The following is a 12,719-nucleotide window of genomic DNA, read 5'->3' as shown; positions in this document are numbered from 1 at the left end:
TAGCTTTGGATTAGCCTAATGCTACATTCTGTCTGTTTGTTCGTCCAGTGTGAAACAAATAGTCTTGATGCTACACGTCCCCTTTTCATTTAATCGAAATAGCCCACAACGTTTTTGCATTGAGAAGTGCACTTCCGTGCTTTGAACATTAGGGGGCGTCCCCCACTTGTATGCTATTTTCTGATGTCTGGCTCGCTACCTGTGCTCAGTGTGAACAGGACTAGCGTTTAGCCTACAAACGGATTTCACTTTTTTTTTTTTTTCTTACAGCTAAGACGATTAATTTCACACTATGTTGTGTTGAGCAGTAGTAGTTACTTTCTGCACCACCTGCTTGACTTCCTGTTCCTGCCTCCCGATTGACCGACCAACCGACCTTGGTGTGTTTTTTCTCCCCTTTTTAAGAGCGGCTGTCCATCATGTTACGGAGACGTCCTTCAGCAGACCGCCGGCCGCTCACGGTCAACACCCCCAACTCCCTTTTTTCATTTTTTTTTTTTATTATTTATTGATTTATTTATTCATTTACGACGTCTCATCTCCATATAAAACGTGCAGCTGGGGGGGTTGGGAGGGGAGAGGGGGAGGTGAGAGGAAATCAATTCCATCGTTCCAGCTCACACATTTGGATCAGCCGTCAGATGAGTTGTGGGGTGTTTTTTTTGTTTCCTGTCTCTTTATTTTTAGATGAAACTAATTCACGCCATGTTTTTAATGCTTGAGAAAGTTTTGTTTTTCAAAAAAACCTTCTTATTGAACACCGGCGGCCACTTCCTGTTTCCTGTCTGTCACGGCCAACCCCTGGCTGTGGCCCCTCCTCCTTCTCGTCCTTCTTCTCCTCCTCTTCGTTGTCCTCCCCCACCACTTCTTCCTCCTCCTCGTACTCCTCCTTCTGCTCCTCCTCCTCCCATCTCCCTTCTCTTCCTCCCCCTCCTCTTTCTTCTTCTCCTCCTTCTCTTCCTCCTCTTCCTCCTTCTTCTCCTCCTCCATCTCCTCCTGCTTCCCCCCCTCTTTCTCTTCCTCCTCCTCTATCTCCTCCTCCTCTTCTTCTTCTTCCTCCTCCTCCTCCTCTGCCTACTCCAACTCTGCCTCCTTCCCCACATTCTCCTCCTCCTTCTCCTCCATCTCCCGCTCCTCCTCCTCCTCCTCCTCTGCCTACTTCATCTCCTCCTCCTCTTCCACCTCCACCTGCTCCTCCTCCTTCTCCTCCTCCTCCTGCACCTTCTCTGCTAACTCCCCCTCCACCTGGCTTTCTCACTTTTCCAGATTGATGGCCGCCACCCTGGTCGATTCAATCTAAAAATGAGAGATGAAGGCATTGAAGGAATCCATGTCGCAGCCTGACAGCATTTCAAAGCCAGGAGCACCAAAAAAATGATGTCGAGCGGTTCTCTTTTGTCTTTATAGCTCCAGCTGAAGAGACTTACAGTATGGTGCCTCTGCAGGGCGGGGAAATGAGCCCTGGGGCTGAACGTACAGTACGGCCCGCCGCCGATGCGTGATGATGCAAGCCAGCTGCAACCCAGAGGAGCCGCTGTGTTCCACTGCCGCTCGTCTCCATCCTGGAACAGCAGCAGCACAGCAGCAGCACGAGTGTGTGAGTGCTCACACACATCACTAACACACACACACAAAACCACACAGACACACATCCTCCAGTCTGGGTCACAGCACCTCCCAGCCTCCAGGGTCAAAGTTTGAATGACACAAGTTTCCCCCCCTCGTCGGCATCCAGAAACGCTGTTTATTCCCTCCCAGAGTTCCTCCCTCCCCGCTGCGCTCTGATTGGACGATTCATCTCAGGATCGGCTAACCTCTCGATTTTTCACTTTAAAACGTAGAGTGAAGTCGGTTCTAGACTGGCAGCTCTGACGGGGCAGGATACACTGAGAGAGTGTGGGTGTGTGTGCGCAGGTGCATATATGTGTGTGCGCGCATGTGTGTGTGTGTGCACGTGTGCGTCCGCACTTTGCTGTCCTTCAACGGTTCCACAATCTCATTTACATACTCATAAATCATTCACAGTTGACATCTCACTCTCACTCCCCCCTTCTGTCACACACACACACACACACCTGTGGGCACTGTAATAATGGGCTGTTTGAATACCACTTTCATCTCAAACAGGAAGCAGTGCCACATTTCTATGTTGGGATGTAGATGAATGGATATATGATGGACGGTTGGTGTCTGTGTGTGTGTGTGTGTGTGTGTGTGTGTGTGTGTGTGTGTGTGTGTGTGTGTGTTTGTGTCTGTGTGAGTGTGCGTGCACACTATTCAAACCTACAAAAATAGCATCATAGGTCACCTGATGGAAAAACAAACAGCAGGTCACGGTAGTATGTATATAAATATATATATGTGTGTGTAATATATATATATATATATATATATATATATATATATATATATATATATATATATATATATATATACATATATATAAACTTTTTTTTAAAAATTAATTTCTTTATTTTTTGATGCGTCCCATTCCAGTCGGAATCTCAAACCCTGGGAATGACTTTCAAAGGTTGGCGGCGTTTGATATCTATTTGATATCTCTGGTTTGTCGTCATCGACGACGTGATTGGCCAGCACTCCTTACCTCTAAGGCTAGCCCAGGCGCGGGCAAACTGCGGCCACATGCGGCCTGTTAAGTTTTTTAATCCGGCTTGCCGTAACCTGAAGAAATAATAAAGCAACGCCGCTTCAGGAAGTCCTTCCTGCCCAGAGCCATCACCCTGTAGAACAGGCGTGGGTAAACTACGGCCCGTGGGACATATGCGGCCAGTTAAGCTTTTTAATCCGGCCCTTAAAAAGAACTTGAAGAAATAATATTAATAGGTAGTCAGTCATAAAATAGCTATCATGTTTTCAGTGTTTTCAGAGCAGCCCAAGGCTAACCCTTCGCCTTGATGCTAATGCTAACCCTATATCAGCAGCTAGTAGCAGGAGCTGCAGCAGAAGAAGAAGAAGAAGAAGAAGAAGCAAAAGAAGAAGCGGTTGCAGGGAAGGCAGCCAGCGTCGTGCCGCCGAGGTCGCTCTACTCTGACATTTCCCTGCATTATGTATTCTGACGGCGGCAGTGGTGGAAGTAAACAGATAGCTCTGAGTTTGGACTCACACTGAGGCGCCGGGCTGAATCCTTGTTGAATCTAATCTGAATAAATACTCCAGTGCCGCTGCTGCTGCTGCTGCTGCTGTTCCAGCTCCGGCTGCTGTGTTTACTCTGTCAGCGGCTCCAATCCTTCTTTCACCAACTGATCCTGCAAGTCAAATATTGGAACAAACGTCCGAGAGAAACTGCACTTTTTCTTCATTATTCATTTTTTTAAATCCTTCCTGTCATTTTTTTTTCAGCAGAGGTACAAAAACAAAGCCTAAAAAAAAGCCAGCGGGATGTTGAACAGGAATGTGTTTTAGCCGGACACGCTGGAATGCCACTCAGACACCTAGCTGGGTGGGGTCAGAGGTCAGGGGGTCAGCGTCAGGCTTTGAGTGAGGGCAGATGGGGTTTAAGGCAGCACGTGTTGAGGAAAGCAGGATGAAAGACAAACACTGGAGGAGGAGAACAAACGGCTGCTGCTGCTGCTGCAGAGCAGTATTTGGCGGACGACCTTGTCTGGACGGTGAGGTTTTTTTTTTTGTTTTATCCGCTGCGGAAACACGGATGGGAGACAATGAGCGTTGCTGTGACAACCGCCCGATTGGACATATATGAATAAAACGGATCATTTCAGAGGGTCGCCAGCTAGCGAGCGAGCGAGAGAACTGGGTCTGTTGCACCAGGAGGCATGATTTCGTTAGCTGATGTTAGCTCACGCCGCTAACGACAGTAACGACGACGACGACGAAGGCGTCTAGTGTGCTCTTGTTCCGAACAGTGACTGCAGATCTTCACAGCCACTTTATCCTCAACAACCATTGACCCATCTGGTTCCCCCTGACGTCGCACAACCACACCAGTCCGCCAGCGCTGGTCTCAGCGGCCAGTTTCCTGGTTTACACAGCCAAGAGTGAAAATGTCATCAACTGGAGGCTCCACAGAGTTCACAAATATTGTCGTTCCTGTTGGCCGGCAGTGGCCGGTGAGCCTGAAAATTACTCTGTGTGTGTCTGGGTGTGTGTGTGTGTGTGTGAGAGAGCGAGAGAGAGAGAGAGAGAGAGAGAGAGAGAGAGAGAGAGACTCCATGCAGGCCTCATGTGTACCGACAGGCTTCAGCAGAGTCACATCAAAGAGTCTGTATTTACATGTTCTGTTTGAGAACACAGTGTAAACCAAGCCCCCCTCCCCGACCCTCCTTCTCTCACACACACGTGCGCACGCACACACACACACACACACACGCTGGCTGCTACGTGTAACAGCTCACTTACTGGATCAGTGAACCCTGACGACCGCGCAGCAGATTGTGTGATCTGCATTTCCCATGATTCTTTGCCACCGACTCCTTGCTTTGCCTCATTGCTTGTGCGATTCCAGAGTCCAAACCCACCTAACACCTACATAACTCAATTACGGGTCGTTAGAATTTCCCATAAAACTCTCTTCCTCATCAGCTGAGCTATAATTCGAAGTGCTTTGGAAACCAATGGTGTCTCCCCCTGCTGGTCACCAGCAGAACACTCGCTATTCTTTAATTGTCAATACAAAACAACTATTTCTTTTTCTTGATGTTTCTTGGGGGGGGGGGGGGGTCACAGCTCAGGCTCCTGTGCTGTCTGCCTGTCTCACTCTGCAAACCTTTTTTGTCCAGCCAGAAGGGCCACAAAACAAATCACTGCTGCCCTTTTTTGGGGGGGCCGACCTGCAGCCACTTCAAGTTGTCCCAACGCGCCACTGCCTACAGTAACATTCAGCAGAATTATGAAACAAAAGGGCCCGGGCCCCTGAGCGCGGCCCCAGTGTCAAGGATTACTTCTCAGACACATTCTCCAGCAACAAAAGCCTCCATTGTGCGGCAGCCCAGCCCTCGAATTAGCAGCGGGGGCGACTGCACGCTTAACTGGGCCTGACAGCGCCGGCTCTGTCCCAGACCTCAGCCCAGATTTACTCCCAGCACTCCCATTGTAGCGAATCAGCAGAAGCAAATCAAAGCATAAAATTAGGATTAATGGTGGAAAACGGGGAGGGGAATAAAATCCAGATCTCACTGCGGGTTTGGAAATTAAACTTCTCTCTTTAATCTACTGGGAGAAAAAAGTTCAGTTTTAATCCAAAGTGTGGATTAAACTGCTGCACATCTGTTAGAGGAGGAGACGCCTCCGCCCTTTTCGGCCAGAGTTTCCTATTTTTATTGCCATTCAATCTCAGATATTCCCCCAAAGTTTTTTTTTTGTGTGTGTTTCTCATTTCTTTCTTTTTTTTTTCCTATTTCTTTTTTTTTAAGGACTTGAAGGTCTCGATTAGTAGCCTTTCATTTAAACTCCTGGGTTAGAGCAAAATGCCAAAATCAAGCCAGGAAAAAAATGTGGAGCATGCAACCTTTCAAAATAAAATCCCTTGCAATTTTTTTTTTTTTTTTTTTTTTTAAATGACAGTAAATCTTTGGTTTAAACACAACACCACGGACAGTTTACTTATTGGCCTGTTAATTCGTCATTTACTTCCTATATGGCTCATAAGTGCTCAACGCTTCTTGGTTTTATTGTGGTCTTTCCGATTAATATATGAAAATTCAGCTTTTACAAAAGATTGTGTGTTACCCTAAATATATATTTTAAAATAAATTTATGTTAAAATAAATGTAAACAGTCTATTGTAGTCCAGTAGCAAAAATGTTTCGTTTTTCATTGATTTTAATATTAAATAAAAACATTTTGTTTGAAATAAATTAAATACAACTTGCCATGGATGCATATGCATATATGTATATACACATGTATGATTCTAAGGTAAAATTTACCTTCACAGTTCAATACAAATGCAATTTTCAGCTGCAAAGTTGATTTAAAAAAATTGAGATGGTTAAAATCCAGGTTATGTGTGCAGTTATCAGTTATTGCTACATGTAGTTTGAGATCATTTGATTTATTAGACATACCAGAATACAAATTATGGTTATGTTAGCTGGCAAAATAAGACATCAATGGATTATGCCAATGAATTATTTCACACAAATGATATATGACATTATATATATATAAATAGGGCAGCGTCAGACGGGAATGTAATCGTCCGAGTGAGCTAAAGAAAATGCAACGAGCATTTACAAGTGTCACGAAGACACTAACATTGTATAAACCCTCGCTTTAACGACACTCGGTTCCCTCGTATCTTTTGCTGTTTTCCTCATCCAAGTGGAACAAGAGGAAGTGGACACTTTTATTTTGTAAGGAATCCCAGCGTATTTCCGATGTTATAGTTGCTAAGTCTCGCCAGTTTGACTGGTTGGTTTCTGTGGTGTCGGGCGAAGCAGGAGGAAGACGAGCTTCATTCGATCGGCCGGACTTTGGTGGCGTGTCGCAGCCGAGAACAGCGCACTTTCCTGCGCACTCTGCGGCTCCAGCTCGTCCGGGAATAGGAAGAAGAAAACAACAACAATAACAACAACTAAAAAAACAAACAAACAAACACTCGCACGCGCGCCCTGGTGCCTTCAAGGGGAAAAAAAAGCCTGGATGTGTGCGTGACCGTGCGTGCGTGAGTGTGTGCGTGTGTTCGCGTTTTGCTCTCGTCATGAATCACACCTGAGCCGCCGGGGCGTGTTGAGCTGGTTCTCAGCAGGGTGTGTGTGTGTGTCTGTATATGTATGTGTGTGTGTGGCTGCAGGAACTCCCAGGATTCTCTCGTCACCGGGGACTCAGCTCAAGTTTAGTCCGGGGACTGCGGCGCCTCGCTCGGCCAGCCAGGCAGCCCGGACTCGCCCCACCTCCCTCCGCATCAGGATGTAAGATTTTTGGAACTTTTTTTTTTTTTTTTTCCCTCTCTCGCTCTCCCTTTGCGGAAGCCACCCAGGACTATTGAACCACTCAAGCTTTTTGTGTGTTACGGAATACCGACGGGCACGGACCGTTGAAGGAACCGAGGAGAATCAAGGAGAACCGAGCAGGACTTTGGGAGGTGAGCGGCGGATCTTCTTTACTTCTCACGGCTGTGACGGTGGAAAAAAATGTGTCTGTTTTTTTGTGTTTTTTTGTTGTTGTTGAAATTATCTTTTTTTTTTTTTTTTTTTTTTTTTTTGACTTTATTTTATTTCATTTTAAAGGATTAAATCACTCCGGCACTTCGCCGATCATGTTCCCAACGAAGTTTTTTGGGTTGCGATTCAGAGATCGCCATGGTAGATTTCTTCTTTCTCACGCAGTGCGATGCCCGTCCCCCTTTGGAATATGTTTTTTTTAAGCGATTCATTGCATCGCTGCCGTTTCGCTAAAAGCGTATGTTTGTGTGAATTTTTTTTTTACACTTACATATACATATATAAAGGTGTGAGCGTTTGGAACGTTCACGCCGGGTGAACTTATTTGTGTGGAGTTGCCAGCGTATTTCGCACGGTTTTGTTTGGTGGCTTCTTTTCTTCTTCTTCCAGGTTTTTTTTTTTTTTGTAATAAAAGTACTTCTTCGACGTATTACACGCCGGTCGAACTGGAGGCCGGACTCCCCCGGTTGGCATTGTCACGTTCAATCAGCCTTCGCACCGCCCGTCGGTTCGCGTTGTACACGGCGAATGTCAAATTGAGAGGTTTTCAAATGGACTCCGGCGTCGAGCTGCTGGGTGCCCTGGAGTCTGGTTGGGACTCCCGAACATCTGGAGCCTCAGCGAGTGGGTGAAACTGTTCCCATAATGTCCCCCAGACACACACACACACACACACACACACACACACACACACACACACACACACACACACACACACACACACACACACAGGCTTTCCTCACCACCACCACCATGATATATTATTTATCCTCATTAAAACCACATAAATGCCCATTCAGAGCGGCTGTGAATGACAGGGATTTGAAGAATGTCTCGGCTCCAACCATCCGGAGTTCCAGCTCGCCGATGTGGAACGTTTGAAAACACGTGTTTTTATAGTTGCAATATTGAGCTAAATGGTTTTCAGAAGTGTTTTTTTGCAGCGTCGACGGCTCGATAATGTTTACCCTCAGTCAAATCTGCAGTCTCCACATTGCCCCCTCCCATTTCCCTCCTCCACCCCCCACCCCGAGAGGCTCATTGGAGGAAATAAACACACACACCTCCCGCGCGAGCAGCCGCGAATCCTTGAACGTGGCTCCCGAGCAGGTCGCCACCTGCTTTGCCGTGCATGATGGGAAGGTAATTGCCCGTGGTGGCGGCTAATGGATTAGAGCAGCACCTTGAGCTCGTGCAGCCGTGAAAACTATTATGGCTACCGGCGGGCGAAGGCCCCCTGCTTTGGACGCAGGCTGTTGGCTGTTATGGTTGATAGGAGGCGCTAATCGCCCGAGCGTGCCCTCTCAAGGCCGCCGCTGCCGCGCTCCAGAAGTTCGGACGGAGTGTGTTTTTTTTTGTGTGTGCGTTTCTCCCGAATAAGCTCCTAGTTTTTAAGGGCCCCACTTTACTGTAGCTCTACCGCAAGGTGGCTGTTGTCGGCCAAAGATAAGCTGCCACCTGAGCCGAACGGTCCAACGGTAGTTTCAGCAGCATCTGGAAGGTTTGGCTGTCACCAGCCGGTTAGCATTTGCTCACACGTTGTCTCCGTCTGGTTGTTTGCTCCAGCCTGGACTTTTCTCCGTTGAACCAGATGTGGAAAAACAAAGCAAAAAACAAACAAACCCAAAAGAGAACCTCAGCTGCGGTGTCACCCTGGATGGCACAGGGACCGTTGGCGCTTGCCGCCAGAGCTAAAGCAGAGAGCACGTTGCGACATTCCGCCCCTAGAGATGCGTCGATAACGACCCCGCAGTGCGATGATGCGCAGTTAGCTGCGACTATGAGCTGTTTGTCTTTGACTTCCAGCCGCGCCTTCGATTCCCATCTGGAAGTTTGAAAGCTCATCGCATTCAACAGAAACACCGCCCCACCACCAGAGCTGGATTTCACCCTGCCGAAAAAAAATTGTCAGGCAATAGCTGCGTTTCCATGACCTCTAGAATTGCGCAAAACCTAAATATGGCTGTAAAGAAAAAGTTGTCATGGAAACAGCTCAATTTGGAAAAACCTCTCAAATATGGCTAAAAGGTTTTGACGCTCACATGAGGCGGTTTTCCACACGTATCCATATGGAGGCACATCGCAAAAGTGTCATGGAAACACTGTTTTTTCTTTTTCGCATTTACAGGTCAGCGGATGTGATGTACGGGTTCACGTGACCAGTTCATTTCAAGTGAAACTGGCGTGTTATGTTTGGATGGAGGAGGACACGGAATATTTTTTACAAGTAATCCAAGAGAAAAATGTAACAACCATTCTTGACAGCAAAGAAACTTAGACAAACAAAAGCAAACGTAATTCTCGTCGGATCTCATAAAAACTCGCAGGACGAGATTTTAGAAATGTCGCTTTTATTTTGCGAAAAACTGCCACGGAAACGCAGCTAGTGTTGGCCCTGGTTGTTTAGCTTCAACGCTAATGACAGAGTGGTAGCTTTGACCAGGAAAACAACAAGCGGGTGTAGCAGCAGCAGCAGCAGCGCTGGCGTGCTGGGGTGGTGGTGGGGGATGTTGAAATGAATCTTTACTGATCCCAGAGGGGAGATTGACAGGTCCGAGCAAGCAGACAGCAACGGTGTGGAAACTGGCTCTCAGAGAAGCGACTCAGACCGAGCGCCGAGGTTGAAGAGTTGCAAAGTGATAAACATCATCATGTGACAGCGAATCAAAGGTGTGCGTTAATCCAAGGATGCATCTGACGACGAGTCTTGCTTATGTTTTTACTGTCAACCCCTCAAGGGGGTGGGGGGAAAGGGGGGGGTGAGTGGGCGAGGGGAAGAAGGAGGGTAGTTGTTGATGAAATCCAGTTAACGGTGCCAAGTGACGGAGCTCCAGAAACCTGTTTGAGAGGAATGCCGGACGGCAGTTTGTCACAGTCATGCACACACACACACACACACACACACGATTCAGTCGAGTCCAAACACCCTTCGTTGGAAACATTTTAACAAAGGTAATAAAGATAAGGTCTCGCAGTTCTGGACTGCTTTTACTGAACGTTGACTGAAGTTCAACTGCCAGCGTTTCACTCCGTTTAGCAGCTGTGCTAGTTAGCGCTGAAAACACAACGTCTCCCCTGGGTTGAGTTAATTGTAGCTATCTGTTAGCCGCTTGGCTAACAGACACCCGGATGAAACAGGGATAACCACGCCCCCAACTCCTTTGATTGGTCCCTGCAACGTCTCTTTTCTCCTTTCGGGTCGCCTTGCTGATTTCCCATCAAGAGCACTGCATGCGCCACCGTCGGTCACCGAGGGAAATGAATCCTCTGGTGGTCATTTAGGGTACACACTGCCAGCGGCCTGGAAAAAAAGTCAAAATGATTGACAAAGCAAAAATGAAAAGTAAAAACGTCAAACGATAAAACCACTTTAAACTTCACCGTGAGAACCAAACACTTTAAAGACAGCGTGGACATGAAGAACAGCACTGGGATTTAAGAACAAGACTGAAGAGTTGGAGCTGAGCTTCATGTTGTCCACAAACGCGACATATTGTTTCAAGTGAACTGTTGCCGATGATGCGCGGATGATAAAAATGATTATCCTTCATCCACCAGAGGTGGCGCACTCCAGGTGGAAGTGAGAGACTTTGCAGGGGCCAATGAAATGAGTTTGGGGCTTGGTTATCTCCCGTCCTGGAACCACTGCGGTGTCGCCAGGAAAACCTTTCTCCCGCGGTGGAGTTGGTGTCCTGCGGCGCTCCTCGCCGACCTCGAGGATCCCGATTCAATTAGGAGCCGTAACAGGAGGAGAGAGGGAGGGGGAGGTAGAGGGGCAGGGGGGGAGAGACCTCGACTCCCTCGTCTCCACGACGACGTGATTGAAGACAGGAAGTGACCGCCGGTCCTCAGAGGTCACCGCCGCTCTCTCTCTCGCTCTCTCCCAGCCTCACATTCCTTACCTTCCTGTGTGTGTGTGTGTGTGTGTGTGTGTGTGTGTGTGTGTGATCAGTTACTCCCCTGGGGTTGTGTGTGTGTGGGTGTGTGTTGTTATTAGAACTTGTTGCCTTCCACTTTCTGACATCGCTCGCTGGTCAACGTGAACGGTTGTGTGTTTTTTCTTCTTCCTGCTGCCGGAGATGATTTTGACCTTACATGGTCGCGGGGGTGGGGGGGGGCTAGCGGCAGCGGCTAGCAGTTAGCATGAGGGCGTCGCTGTGAGAGACGAACAAAGACGCCGATTGTCATTCTTCGGTAAAAAAAAAAAATAGAATAATGATAATAATTTTTAAAGTAACGTCTAATCTTGTTGTCACACGTCAACTGTTAGTGTGTGTGTGTGTGTGTGTGTGTGTGTGTGTGATCAGCTGCCTCACTTGGCAGCATTCCATCGCTGGGAGGGGGTGGGGGGGTGGCAGGAAGTCGTCTCACTCTGTTGTTTACTGCGACCTGTTACCCCACCCCCCCCACTCTCCCCTCACTGTTTACCACACTTAGCTTAGCACTCATTCTATGTGTGTGTGTGTGTGTGTGTGTGTGTGTGTGTGTGTGTGTGTGTGTGTGTGTGTGTGTGTGTGTGGGTGTGTGTGTGTGTGTGTGCAGCCATCCAATCAGGATGACTGACACAACCCTGAATTAACTGGGGGGGGGGGGCGGGTTTTGCTAAATGGTCCCTCTGCCAGCGGAGGAGTGAATATCCATCGTGACAAAGCACTGCATGTGTGTTTGTGTGTGTGTGTGTGTTTTTGTGTCTGAGTGTGAGTGAGCGTGTGAGCCAATCAGCTGTCGGCGTGATGAAGTTAAAGGGCGCCCAGGGTGAAGTAAACGGCGGCTGACGGGAGTGTTTGGCGGCGGCTGACGGAGCCGACTGCAAACGTCTCCCATCAGCCCCCACGGGGTCATGTGACCCCATGTGTTTTGTTTTGTTTTTTAATGGAGAAATCAAACCAGGAAGTGGGACAGTGACCGTCTCCCTCTGGTTTGTGTGTGTGTGTGTATGTGGGTGTGTGTGTTGTTTCTGGGAGGATCGTTCTGGCGTTTTAGCCCCGTGTTTGCAGCCTCCCGCTAAGGCTAGCGCTGTCCAGACAGGCGGTCATCAGGGGGTGGAGCCAACCTCTGTCCCTTTGTGACATCACAGAGGGCCGGAGGGGGAGGGGGTTTTATAAAGGTGGAATTGGACGGGAGGGCGGCTGTGGTCATGTGACCTTTGACCGGTCATGTGACGCTGTTTAGCGACCTGCTGGGATTTGGTGCTGCTGTCTAATGGAGACGGTGGAGGGAGGGAGAGTGGGTGGGGCACTCGTTTACTGCTGGACACACACACACACACACACACACACACACACACACACACACACTGGCCTCCCTCGGGGGTCAAAGATGCTGAACAACAGCTTTAAACTGACCCCTGATGATGAAAGTGCAGACTAGCGGTGGCGGCTAATTATTCCCGTGGAAGGGAGTCGTTAGAGGAGTCGTTAGAGGAGTCATTAAAGGAGTCGTTCCAGGAGTCGTTTGCCAAAAGAGGTCGCTGAGATGACGACATGTTCACTGTGGTGCCGACTGGCAACTCTCTCTTCCCTCCCGGCGGCCAGGAAAGCCGACCCGACCTGATCTGAACCCTGAACCAATGCAGTA

At 48.3% G+C, this 12,719-nt stretch overlaps 1 protein-coding gene across 1 annotated transcript in view; it reads left to right on the top strand.

Annotated features, from left to right (window-relative positions):
* The first annotated feature begins 6,406 nt into the window (after positions 1 to 6,406).
* Positions 6,407 to 12,719, top strand: part of LOC142899935 (plexin-B2-like) — a 62,387-nt gene continuing 56,074 nt past the window's right edge. The window contains exon 1 of the mRNA XM_076043894.1: positions 6,407 to 7,063. The gene's annotated coding sequence lies outside the window, so the exon portion shown is untranslated. The remainder of the gene's footprint in view (positions 7,064 to 12,719) is intronic.

The sequence above is a fragment of the Nelusetta ayraudi genome, unplaced genomic scaffold (genome assembly GCF_046127955.1).
Source record: "Nelusetta ayraudi isolate G7.1 ecotype Tasmania unplaced genomic scaffold, CSIRO-AGI_Nayr_v1 ptg000079l, whole genome shotgun sequence".
NCBI classification, from domain to species: domain Eukaryota; kingdom Metazoa; phylum Chordata; class Actinopteri; order Tetraodontiformes; family Monacanthidae; genus Nelusetta; species Nelusetta ayraudi.
Note: the sequence above shows the minus strand (reverse complement) of the source record. Positions and strands in the feature narration are given on the sequence as shown.